The sequence below is a fragment of the Adiantum capillus-veneris genome, chromosome 17, assembly GCF_014529385.1.
Source record: "Adiantum capillus-veneris isolate H3 chromosome 17, ASM1452938v2, whole genome shotgun sequence".
Taxonomy (NCBI): Eukaryota; Viridiplantae; Streptophyta; class Polypodiopsida; order Polypodiales; family Pteridaceae; genus Adiantum; species Adiantum capillus-veneris.
The window spans coordinates 83,616,076-83,626,986 of NC_140947.1; the positions used below are offsets into that span (position 1 = coordinate 83,616,076).

General features: G+C 39.2%; 2 pseudogenes; both read left to right on the top strand.

The window, feature by feature from the left end:
• The first annotated feature begins 2,447 nt into the window (after positions 1-2,447).
• On the top strand, positions 2,448-4,749 carry LOC147437589 (uncharacterized; annotated as a pseudogene).
• Positions 4,750-6,674: 1,925 nt separating this feature from the next.
• Positions 6,675-7,254, top strand: LOC147437590 (uncharacterized; annotated as a pseudogene).
• The last annotated feature ends 3,657 nt before the right edge of the window (positions 7,255-10,911 follow it).

Genomic DNA, 10,911 nt, shown 5'->3' on the forward strand with positions numbered 1-10,911 from the left:
TAGTAAAAGAGTTTGCAAGGTAAATATCTTGTGATTCATGAGAATTTTGTAAGGTTTATCTATCTTGTAGTGTATCTTTTGTAAGGTTTTTTGAATTTTCTTTTTTCTTGAAGGGTGATCCAAGGAATTTTGCCTTCTTACTACACTAGGATGGTTTTCATACATCTCGGACTACTCAAAAGAATTGTGGAGTAGTTGAAATAAGGATACTTAATTGTGGGAAATGATCAAATGTCAGAGCTCTTCCCGTTGTCTTCATCCCTTTTACTTGCAAGAAGATAATTGGGAGTTCTTCTAAGCTATTTAATGTTTTTGTGCACCCTTTGATGGATGAATTGTAAGGTTTATTTGTTGATGGAATTGACATATGTTATAACTATCCTCTTGATTCTATTCCTAGATCGTGTACTATGTTGACCTCCAAAAGGTTTACCGCTCGTGCAATACTAATGATGGTCACAAGGGACCACCCTGTTTAGTGTAAAATCGGATGCTTCAAAGAGGGTGTACAATCATTCTATCATAGATGTAAAGCAAATTCTCATGTAGAGGAAGATGGAGGTGGAAGATATGTATATGATGAGAATAGGAAGCAATTTAGATATCCTCCTGAAAGGCGTCAGGCTCATGAATCTGTTTATGCTATCTCAGACCTTGATAAGGCAAGCACGGAGGTAGAATGTGAAGCCATTCTTTTGAAAAGTGGTTTGTCTGGAGTTTCACCACTATGGAGATTTTATGATCTCTACGGCTTTAATACTCACATTGACCTTGTGTTTGATTGTATGCACATCCTTTCACTGAATATGTTTTCAAAGTACATTGGTGCACTCATGAAGGCCCTTAGTAGTGATGCCAAAAATGGAAATTGATGATGCCTTGCACAAAATGAGAAAGTGGGTTCCCGCTTGTATTCACCATGGTTGCTGGCCAAGATACCCAAGTAAGTATCACGAGAGTTACAAGGCAGAGGAGAATCAAAAATTTATTCAATGGTGTTTGCCATATGTGCTATGTACTATCAAGGAAGTGCCTAAGGATCTTTTTGACATAGGACTTCTTCTCATAGAGATTTCTCACGCCTTTTATAGCTACACAAGGGAGCATGGATGGTCAATCCAAGCTATAGATGTGGTGAGAACACTCCTTGCCTCATGGAGAGTTTGAACGAAAGAGTTATTTGGTTCCTACCTACGTCCGAGTGAGAGAAAATCATAAGGAAGATGAGATGTACTTAGTGAATTATTACAGGCGACTACTATTTACATGGGTATTCAGGCATGCTTAGTTAGAGAAAGATAGACTAATGCCGACTCAAAGGATACACACAAATCTTCATCAGAGTCTTATAGCACCTAAGGGCCACTTTGTTGACAATGAGAACTTACTACAATGTTTCTCTTGGCATGGTAACAGTATTTTAAAAGTATCTTCTACACAAAAAGCTAAATATTTATGGGCTTCTTTTACAAGATTGAAAGTGGTCTCTTCCTATACAAACATGCTTGTGAAGAAAGGGATTGTGATAGGTGGGAGAAAATCCTGTTACAGAGATGCTAATGTTGAAGAGAGGAAATTATTTGCTGAACATCTAGAGATAGACATAACACAAGTTTTGAAACATGATAAGGTCTTTTTAAGAGGAGAAGTGTACAAGGCTGGAGACCACGTGGTTGTCTCCTGTGATAGAGAGCATACTCCTGCACTATCTGTGGGACATTGGAAGGCTTGCATTCAAAATTTCTTTATAGTGGATCATAATGGAGATTTAAGGATCTTCTTTGGAGGTAATTACTATCACCATATGATCACTTCAATTGAAGACAAAAAGATTTTGCAAATAGATGGCACTACAGGTATGAGTATCCTATGAAAAATACCTATGCCTTATTCATGGTATTGCATAAGGCCTATAGAGTGATTGCTTCACAAGTTTATTCCATTCTATCATGGAAATCATATTATTGCATATGAGAGAAAGCACTTGGAGCTCAGATAACGATTGATTGAGACTGGGTGTGTTGGCTCTATTCCACCTTGGATTGAGGAGAATGAAATAATTCTCATGAAGCCAGATCTTACTGTGTTTTGCTCTTCTATTGAGCTCCAATATGATGTTGTTAGAGCAACTAATCATGACCACAAATAGGTAAAAGTTGCATGGCTCAAACAATTTGTGGTGCACTCTAGAGAAAAGTGATGGAAGGTTGTGAAAGAAAATGAAGAGTGGAAGACTTGGTGGTTATGCGTGAGTACAAATGAGACTTGGGTAGTTTTACAAAGAAGGATAATGATTATTGATGGATTACTTAAAGCTGTGCATGTGCTTTGGCAGTCATGACTATCTAGGAGGTAAAAATTATAGCTCCATTCCAAATACTTACGTTTTTATTTTTTTTCTTGATAGCTTTATATGAAAGTGGGTTGTTTCATTGTATAGCTTCACCATGGCTGGAATCACCTTGGAGAACTTTAAAGCTATGGTGAATAACTCACAAATGTTGGAGTTCTTAGAGGCCATGGTATCAAAAGCAACGAGTGCACAAACCAAGGTACATAGTTATTATAATACTTGCACATTTTGGTATAAAGGATCTATTATGTAAACTCTTCTAAGATGTAGATGGGTTTTATCTTTGCAATGTTTTGAGCTAAAAATCAAAAAAGTTGTAATTTCATAGTGTCATTAGGTCATGTTGATTCCCATATAGATGAAGATGGTAAATTTCATTAATGCTTTATGTAAATTTGACATGATTTCTTCATAGATACATGCTGACCTTTATAAAATAAACTTGTTTAAGGATACCATCAAGTTTTGATACTGTAAGTGTTAGAGCTCCGCCATATGATTATATTTTCTATCCACCAAAAGGAAAAGATAGAGATCCAAACAAGCTTTATGGAAAAGAGCTTCTAGACAAGAAGTTCCCACCACAGTATCATGCCATAATGCTTGATAATTATCGCATTGTGTGTCGATGGTTCCATAATGTCTCTTTGCCCTCTGACTTACGTCATAATCAAAAGGGAAAAGATGATATTATGGAAATAATCCATAAGAATTATTCCAAGATCAAGCCAATGGCTTTTTGTGGGGCTAGCTATAAGTGGCATGCCGAAGACATATATAAGTGGGTGGTGGCTGCAAAGTAATCAAAGAAAAAGTACAAAAAAATTAAGGTAAATTCAATAATCTCTCTGTACCTATCTTATTTAGTTCAAGTAAGGTACATTAGACTTACTGATGTTCTTGCTTAAACAGGAAGTTTTGTCAAGGGAAGAGAAGAATGTCAATCTCAAAGAGGAAGAAAACAATGTGCTGCCTCAACAAGAGGTAGTCACTTTGATTTAAATACGAGCGTGTTTTTTGGCAAGCCTGGTGAATTTAATTGAGTTTTTTAAATCATTGTAGTTGGGTGACATTACATTATGTAAAGATATTGAGAGGAAACAAGGAATTGATATTAATATTGAGGTACTATTGCAAACCACTTGTTCACTTTTTGTTTAGTATATGTAAATAAAATGTTTTCTTTTTACTTCTAAATAGCATGAGTATCTTGATAAAGGAAAGCAAGAGTACACACTCTTTGATGGCCTATTAGAGGTAAGTTCTACTCACTTTTGTTCTTTATATATTATTTGCATTATTTTTTGAAGTAATTTGTCTTTCTTATGGTTTAGATTGACAAATTCTTAATGGAAATGAAGAGATTTGATGGCCTTCAAAGTTACAAAGAAGAGGTGTGTCATCATGTATACTCTTAAGTGCAAACTTATTTCATGCCATGGAAAGTTGTGTAAATTTGGAGTTACAGGATGTGGATGCATTGGGTGGTGATTTACCATTGTCCTATACAGAACTTTTACACAGTGGTCAATCTAAGAGGGTCCAAGCAAAGAAAGATCTTCCCTTGTTGGATGAATTCCCTGAACGTGATGAGGTATTTTTACTTAGAGTTATGCTAGAAATGTTTTAGATTATTTAGATTTTTATGTTTTAATGTCTTTGGTTGCATAGTCATGTAGAAGGATTCTTGGGTTGTCTTATTTCATGAAATCTCATGTGCAAGAAACACCTCTAGGAAGAGGAAGGTAAACATACGGTTATGTGCTTATCCTTTTACGTGTTAGGTAGAAGCTAAATTACGTTGTTGTTTCCACTTCATAGTTCATATTTTTTTGGATAGATGACTAAGAAAATGAAGTTGCTTTGTGAGCTTGATCATACTCGCAAAACCTTGTCTTTAAAAAAAAAGATACAATATCTATATTTGGCAATGAATAAGTTTGAACATTGACTAGGCTTGCTCTAATTTTGACACTAGGTTGCATGCAAGCGTGTAAACGATGCAAAGAACGGTGGTGATGAGATATTGAATGTAAGTAAAATGTAGTAATGTGTGGTTTCGATTCTTTTTGCACACGTAATGTCGCTAGAATTAAAACTCCATCTTATAACAATCGTATATTTGTTGGCATAGGTGCATTTCTATAATGAGCAAGATATGGAAACCATCATGCTGGTCTACATGCAAAAAAAGAGTGTACATGATATGTACTTTTCACTCCGAAAGTTTGAAGAAGGAAGAAAAGACTTTTTATAGCTTTTGCAAGGATTCAAAGAGTCCTAATAGCCATACAATGATTAAACTTATCTCATCATGGCTCATAGACATGAAGAAGATAGTAGTGAAGTGTTTCACTCCTTTGAGTGCAAAAGATGTTCAACTTCTTTCTCTTTAGTACTTTGCAGATTTTTTGTTGCAACAACAGACATGTTAGGTTTATGGATGCACTCCTCTGAGTGCAAAGGATGTTCAACTTCTTGTTTTTGAAGACTTCTGCTTCTAATGACATGTAAGGTTTGTTTGTGCTCAACGTGGATACAATCCAATCATTAACGATAATTTGATTTCTTGGATAATCATAAATATTGACCCTAATAGTGGATTGCTTATTTGACAATCTAGAGAAAGTCTATATGAAGTAGGAATTATTTAACTATTTGACTATATAGAGAAAATCTTATGTGGATCTAGGCCCTTGTGAGATTGCCCACCTCGGAGAGAATGGGGCCAGTGAGATTCTTGTGTAATATGTTGGTAGTACAAAGGAGGGAAGCTTGGGAAGCTAGAAGAGCAAAGAGTATGAAGGGTGATTGTTGCATGCTGCTGGGATCCTCTTGAAGGGAAGCGAAGGGGTAAAATTTTGAGATGTGAGGGGAGCCCCCATTCAACAAGTTGCAAGTACGTAATTGAGGCACATCCAGAAGGAACAGAAGGTGCATGCAAAATTACCTAGAGTTTTGAAATGCCTGTCTCTCTACTACACCGGGTGGATTTGTGATCGTTGCCTCCATCGGCACTCTTGCTATTAGCTTCAGGCGTTCCTTCAACTCTGACTCCCTAGGCCTTTCTTCACCACGGTCCACCTTCTCCCATCTCTTGATTTAACCATTGAAGAAACAGGTAGGTCGTGGTGTTTACATAACAGCTAGTATTGGCCCTAATTATGAAATTGTATTTGGACATTAATTATGAAATTGTATTTTGCAATTGTTTCAGGTAGTGATTTGGTGTGGAAAAAAATTGCTATGGAAAATATACGAACAACGGTCACTTTTTAGCGACGAAAGTTGCAAAAGGCCCGCAAAGATGTGTCATCGAAGCAAAGAATATGGCAGAAGAATGTAAGAGGAAAATTCCCACATGCATTGGAAGAGTATGGTCATTTTGATGCCAACATTTAGTTTTGATCATCTGTGTCAATGGGGGGAGCAAAAGGTGTCGTCGATCGAGAAATTGAAGGTGGCCCTCATGGATCACGGCCTTTCCATGCTTTATTCACCATTAGCTGATGAAGTCCATAGCATGCAAGCACAGGGTGTCAATTCACTCAATGCAAAAAGATAAGAGGGTGATGATTTTCTCAGGCATAGGAGGAGTGTGTCTAATCTTTGTTCTTGGATACAACACGTCTAAATCAAGCTTTCAACAGGAGTCGAAGTCCATGGGCACATAATGCCAATGCAGGTTTCTACAAGTTTTGTTTGAATGATTCTGCATTTAGTGATGGTGAATTGGAGAGTTGCAGAAGCCATTGAAGCAAGGCATTGCTGGAAATATATGGGTCCATCGATAAGCATAGAAGACAGGCTTCCAAGCAAGCTTTCTACTTTCATAAATACATTACAAATTTGTCTCCATTCTATAGTGAGGCTCATTCAAAATTTGTTTTACCTGCTTGAAGGCAACATCCATCATTGTCCAAGAATAAGGGTACTTATAGGAACTTGCATTCAAGTATATGTAATGGTAGCAAGAAAAGCTCAAACAGAGAGAGTTTTCATGTCAACCATTGCTTTTCTCCATCATTCAAAAGCAAAGGTCACATGTGATGACCACAACTGTGCCAAGTCTTTGCTTTTTAAAAGTATCAAATCAGGTCTAAACACGAGTTCTTCGTCTCCCAAAACTGGCATACGTAGGGCATTCATTGACAGATCCTACGATAACCAATGTAAATGTTGTTCAAGAAGCTTTAACACTTGGGGAGCATCTACTAAGACATCAAACAAGTCCAAGGTTTTCAAGGATGTCAGCACTATATCATCAGACAATGATGATCATGATGGTGATGTGAGCGTACGGAGCTACAATGATCACTGTATGGAGTCTGTGGGTAAGAGCCATAGGAAGCTTAGATGGGAACGATTGTGATGCGGTTTAGATGTTTTTCGGGAGTTCAAGCACGCTCACTTCTCAGACATCTATTTGTCAAAGCTGGGTGCTGCCAATTTAGAAGAGTGGGAGCAAGCAATCAAGTCTCAATGATGATTATGAGAGCTTACAGGGCCTGATAAGTGTGCCCACATGGTGGAGGATGTATAGCAATGGGGAAGAAGGATATGAGAAAGAGTCTGGCATTGTGGCATCTCCGTCCAAGAGTCCAGCAATACTTCAAAGTAAGATTATGCCAAGGAGGAGCGGATATCCAAGAGCGTGAGGTCAAAAGAGGGCCAGAAAGACGACAATGAGAGCATAAGAAAAGACGGTAGAGTCGCATGTGCATGGGCGGGAGCCCCACTAGCACAAGGGAGGGATATGGAGAAGATTATACAGTTAGTATAATATCTTTATTGAGAGGTAGATGGGTGAATAGAATGCGGCCGATGCAATGTTGTCAAATTGTGGGCCTTTTGCAGGTGTTGAGGTAGAGGACTGGAGGCGCCGGGTTCTGACAACGTGAGGTCGATCAATCTTTATGGCAGCATTCTCATCTCTTGGAAATGGATAAATTGTACAGTAAGCTCAAGAAGGTCAAGGAATTCACAGCAAAATTGCAGCAGGAATGGATGAGCTCAACTCATTGTGCCCGAACCGAATATCTTGCAGGTGCGTGCATACCACCATGTTGGCTGGAAGGGCACCTGACAAGCCATTGCATTTTCTGAAGAAGTAAAGCTCTCACAAATCTGTATAATTTACTATATAGAAAAATTTTACTATACAAAAAAAAGTAGTATATGAAGAAAATGGGAATTGGCTTGGTTTCATAGATAGGAAACGCTTCACTTTCTCTAGTTTGGACTTTCACTATTTATGTGTATCCAAACTAGTGACAGTGTATGGAGAATATATATTTTTTCCTATGTAAGGAGCTTTTAAAAGTTCCTTGTGCCCCCCAGAATACCCTGTCGCTGCCCTGCAAGCTGTCATGGCCTTGCAAACATGTGCTTGCTTTCTTGGGTCTGTAGACCAGTCTCTCTCTCTCTCTCTCTCTCTCTCTCTCTCTCTCTCTCTCTCTCTCTCTCTCTCTCTCTCTCTCTCTCTCTCTCTCTCTCTCTCTCTCTCTCTCTCTCTCTCTCTCTCTCTCTCTCTCTCTCTCTCTCTCTCTCTCTCTCTCTCTCTCTCTCTCTCTCTCTCTCTCTCTCTCTCTCGTTGCAGTGCTAGAGGTGTCTGTAGTGTCTTCTTCATTGAGTGTTGGATACAACAGCAATGCTTTTGTCCTTGCTGTTGCAGTCCAAGCAGGTAGCATTTTGGGGGGTAGGGAGCTCAGCCAAGCCTAAGTCTGCTATGGCTGGCATTCAGAGGTACCCTGACAAATGAGGCAAGTATGTGTGCCTGATTTTCAAAAAATAGTGGGAGAGGCAGAATCTGACCGGGATGCTCACGCTTTTTTTTCCCAGCAAAGCAGTGAATTTTATAGTAATAGTAGAATGAAGACAACATTACATATGACACCTCAATTACATATGACACCTCAAGCGAGTGGATTCCAAAACAGTAGTATATGAGACCAACCCATCCAGACACCTAACCAATCATCCATCTAGGTTCACTTATACAAAAGACCTAGTAAATGAGCTTCCAGCTATGACATTCCAAAAGCATGTAGTGATTCTATCATGTCTTGAAGCTTTTCCATGGATTCCCTAGCTTTGAACACAACAGCATAGGCTTCTTGGATTGCTTCCTTGTTGGCGACCACCATGATATGTATTTCCTGCAGCTTCCGCATGTTGATCGGCAACTCCTGCTCCTCATCAGGCAGGGAGAGCTGGACCTTTTCTGCATCCTGAGCAATCATGTTGCGCATAAAATAGATGCTGATCTGGTCGATCTTCAACTTGTAAATCTACAAATTAAATTCCACAAATAGAGAACTCAAACGGGGAGCTTGGTAAGCCTCATCAAATACATAATTATTTCTCAGTTTCCAGAGTATCCACAATAATTTTGCTCTGGTACGGTTCCAATAAGAGGAGAGAATGCCCCTTAAGTCACGGGTCTTCAGAACTAACTTTAGAGGAGAGAGGATAACTACTGACTAAGGACATGACAGAAATAGATGGAAAATAGGTTCAACTTCTCTTTTGCACCTAGGGAAAATTCCCAATGAAACTTTTGCTTTCAAGCTTCTCTCCCCCCAGATGGCTTTAGGAGGGTGAGCCATAGCAAGACAAATTTCTTAGGTTGAATATCCTTGTCCCGAATTTGAACATCCATTGTCTTCTATCCAAACTCACATTCCATCTTATGTTAAGAGTGGCATGGAGTGGTGGACTAATGTCCCTAACCCCCCCCCCCCCCCTTTCCATTCTTAGGCATTTAGCTAAACCGAATCCATGTGGGAGACTTTCCACATGTCATCTTTAGAAAACATTTTCATCCTAGTAGCTAAGATAAGAGTTAGTTGGAGAGAGAACTGCAGCAGCAACCCTCATTTTCATCCTATGTTGGAGAGAGAACTGCAGCAGCAGCCCAACATCACCGCAAAACATTATATACACTCTCATGCAATTTTTATGGCCGGATTTCTCCCTTTTACCAATATTTTGCTCGAAAAATGGCTATTTCTACTTATATACACACACCTAGGGGCTTGATTTGGCGTTTGGCCCCATATACCTATAGATACATGCTGTATAAGGGCATCTATACTTGGGTTACTCCAAAAGATTTCGTAATCAAACAACAACCCTTAAAATAGTCGAAAATCATGCCCTTTTTTGTTGTTTTTGTTATTGGTTCCGCATTTGAGAATGCCTCCCCCCCTCCTAGCCGGAGTTCTCCCGGACGACAAGGTATCGCCTCGGAGTACGTGCCGTGCATAGGTTGAAAAAGTTGTGCTAATGCCTGGCCAATTAATGTGGCCCTATTTTATGCATACTCGGTCAATGCATGGAAAAAGTAATGCTGTGCAAGAGAAGGGAATAAGCAAGATGCTTATTGGCATTCGCTGTCGAGGTTTCCTGTTTTCTTTGCAAGTAACAGCTGTAACTCTACTACTCTCTGTTTAATTGTCATTTTTGCAAAAGGCAATTGATTTGCCGAGACTGTTGATAGAGCCGTAGTTGTTTCTAGGTCAAAAATTGGCTGGACCGTAATGGCTATGGACCGTATTGCCTTTGCTTTCCATTGGTATTTTGTTGCTACCGGTTTTTGTAGATGTTTTGGCACTTTCTTGTTTGCCACTGATTGTTGTTGATTGGCATCCACATAAGTCGGTTTTCCTTTTTCAAGTGCAGTTGTTTGCCTTCCGTTGTTTCTTGTACTGAAGGGAGTTCCTTTTGCTTTTGTTTTGGTATCCAAATGCGAGTGACATTTGGGTTATGGCTAAGCATTTTCTTGGGGATCCATACCTATTTTAGGCCCTTGGTTTTTGGTTGAACCATCTGCTTCATTGGAATTCTTTCGTTGCATTGTTATTTGTATGCCATGTCATTTCTATCCTTCCGCATCCATACTTGTTTCCCTTGTTTTGGTAACCTAGATCTTTGCATTGCGGCCGGTGACTTCATATGTGTGTAATTAGCATGGTTGGCTTTTACCTGATTGTTGGTCTCGGGTATCAGGTTGTTCCTTGATGGCATTTTAGGTTTTGGCTTTTTTTCCAGTCATTGCATGGCTTGCAGTTGATCATTCTGGTATTGCTGAGCAAAGGCTATCACCTGTTGTTCATGAGCATGCTGAATTTTGACGGCCCTTGCATTCCAATCTATCTGCACATTGTACTCTTTTTGCCAAGGTTGCCCGAACATCATTGGGTGTTGTGTGCTTTCATCCGCCACCACATAGAATTTGTGTGGGTAAATATATTGATGTATCTGTACATGCAATATAGTCCATCCCAATGTTTTCAACGGTTGTGGTGTGCTACTTTCCAGCACTTGAGGAGTAGGATGAAGTTGACCTGTGAGTTTGAGTTGTTGGTATAATCCATAAGAGATCAAATTTGCTTGAGTGCTGCCCAATTTGACTGCAATTATTGGCTCCACTGTTTCTTCATCCAACTTGGTCATTCGAATGGCATTGATTCGCAATGGGGGTCCACTTTGTTGTTGTTGTCGTAGAAGTCTTCTTTTTGCAATGCGTTCTTTTGCTTCTACTTGAGCTTCTTCTC